The sequence below is a fragment of the Humulus lupulus genome, chromosome 1 (genome assembly GCF_963169125.1).
Source record: "Humulus lupulus chromosome 1, drHumLupu1.1, whole genome shotgun sequence".
Lineage (NCBI taxonomy): Eukaryota > Viridiplantae > Streptophyta > Magnoliopsida > Rosales > Cannabaceae > Humulus > Humulus lupulus.
In genome coordinates this window covers 19,473,891-19,476,614 of record NC_084793.1, presented here as the reverse complement: position 1 = coordinate 19,476,614, position 2,724 = coordinate 19,473,891, and positions in this window count along the sequence as shown.

Below are 2,724 nucleotides of genomic sequence, written 5' to 3'. Positions count from 1 at the left end.
AGTTCAATTATAGTTTCAGTAACACATTTCTAACTAAATGACTTGAATAACAAGTCTTGCACCTTTATAAACACACAGTGTAACAGTCTTGGCTATCCAGGGCGTTACATTTTGTCTTTTGACCTAAGGATATATATCAACCACAGAAGCTGTAGAAAGCTTAAGAAAAATAGAGCTTCTTCCTTTCTTCTCCCGATCATCTTTTCCTTCTCTTTTCTCTTTGAATTTTGAAGTTCCAATTGAGGAACCAAGCTAGGGAACCAAGCCTAGAGGGTCTAGGGTTGTGTTCTACTATTGAAGAGGGTGTAATTTTGAGCTTGAGGTAAGATTCTAGCCATAGAAACTCTGGTTTTTACTATGTTTTCCTATTGATTTTCAGCTGAAACTTTGGATTGGATAGTTGAGAAGTCAAAGGATTTTTGGAAAAGATTGATTGGCTAGGAATTGTAGAATGGGTATTTGGGTTCATTTGTGAGTTTGAATGAGGTTTGGAATCAGGTTTTGAAGGTTGTAAAGTGGAGAAGTCGAATGGGGAAAAACCAGGGTTGAATCACCTTGGTTCTAGCGCTACAGCGCCCAGGTATGGGCTCTATAGCGTTGTCCAGGGCAATGCATCCCTGCTTGTAGCGCCTAGGCGCTAGGGGGCAGCGCTACAACGCTACCCTATTTTTATAGGGTTCTATTTTGGGCAATTTTGAGAGTTTTTCACTCGGGTTTCAATTCCTAAGGCTCAGGTTCGAATCTACTAACCGTTTTTGTACGATTTGAGTTCCCGGGAGTGAGGTGAACAAGAACCTTTTGTTGTTGATTCTTATTGATGGAAGTTATATTTGGTTATGACTAGGTGACAGCTAAGGAATCAAAGGATCGATCATTCTCAAGGGTCGTTCTTTTATTATTTCTCCCTCAAACCAGAGGTAAGAAAACTGCACCCAGTGTGTGACATGCATGGTTATTCATGAGGCATGTTGAGTGCTCTATATGTGGACATTGATTGCATATTAAATGCTTAGCAATCTTGCTTATCTGTGAATGGCACTGACATATGAGTCAGGAATCGGCAATGGTGTCAGTATTAACTGTGAAACTGTGACTCATTAGTCAAGTTCAGCAGTAGTACTGAGCACTAGTCGTATGGTATTGGCTTATGAGTCAAGAACGGTATTAGCGTGTTTAACTTAAGTCGAAAAGATTAGATCTAATCGACATAAGCATTATCGTCATAAGCATGAAATGCTTGACCAACCTTAAGTTCGATGAAAACAAAAGTGCTTGTCTAGTATAATGGCTAGTTACTTAGATCCAAGGCCAGAAGGCCCAGGTGACTGATTGTCACACGGCTATGAGTGCGGAGCCCAAGTTCGTGACTTACTCCATAGTCACTCATTTGGCTTAAGTTCGTGACTTACTCATCAGCTACCATCTGATTAGGGCTACACACCCTAGCATGATTATTAGAATCACGATACCATCTGATTAGGGCTACACGCCCCAGCATGATAATTAGAATCTCGATACTATCTCATTAGGGCTAGACGCCCCAGCATGATTATTAGAATCTCAATATTATCTTATTAGGGATACAACCTCAATATGATTATCATAATCATCATTTGATATTATATACATGCAGTAATGAGTTTTCTTGGTGAGCCTTGGCTCACGGGTGCTATGTGGTGCAAGTAAAGAGAAAGAAAAGCTCACCCAGCCTTGAGTGGAGAGCTTAGGTGGCGATGTGTACATATGCGGACGCTTGACCACCACGGTCAAGGTGTTTCTCAAAGGAACTACGGGTTAACCCTATTTTTGCTGCTTAGGTCGGCGGGTTGTAATTTTTACACTGTAATGACCATTTTGGATTGTAAATAACTTGTAAACGCTTTTATGGGCCCATGTACAGTTTCATGTTTTAAATAAAATATATAATTTCCTTTTGATCGAGATTTTTTCACCTTAGCCTATTAATAACACTTAGATGCACGTTTATAACCAAATGACTCGTTTAGCGAGTTAAGCACGGTTTAAAGTTCACAGTAATGGTCTTGGAGTAACTAGGGCGTTGCATGATGGGTGCAATTTTCTTACCTTTAGCCCAAGCACAGGTTACCAATGAACGACCCTCAAGCACGATCCTGGTTTCGAGACCCTAGCGATAACCTAGTCAAAACCACAATATAGAATCCCGTCAATAACGAGTAAACACAGGCTTCCAGACCAAGTCCTAGCCTCTGGGACATCAAATCCAACTAAACCGGGTAGTAGGATCGATCCCGAGCCCTTAGGTTTGAGTACCCATCACTAAAAACCCATTTTGGCCATTTTTCCCATTTTGAGCCACGACCCCAAACACCCGAGCTGCGACCCGCTCATGTCAAGGGCCTAGCCCCTTCTCTATCTACGCCTCGCGCCGTGGCGTGCCTACCAGGCGTTGCAGCCCTAATTGCCCAATAACCAATCCTCCACCTTTGTCAAGCCTAGGCCGCGACGCCCAAGAACAGGGTCGCAACCCGACCTCGAACCCAACCATTTTCTCTATTTTCCTCATTTCAAAACCCTCCATAAAAATTTCCAAACATATCCAAACCCCAAAATAAAGTTCCCAATCAACTCCATGCCCCAAAACCATCAAAACCCAAGTTCCAATCAATTCAAAAACTCATCAAAACATACAATCCAATCAAAGCTTAAAAACTCAAAAACTTAAAACTTAAAGCTTGGATTACC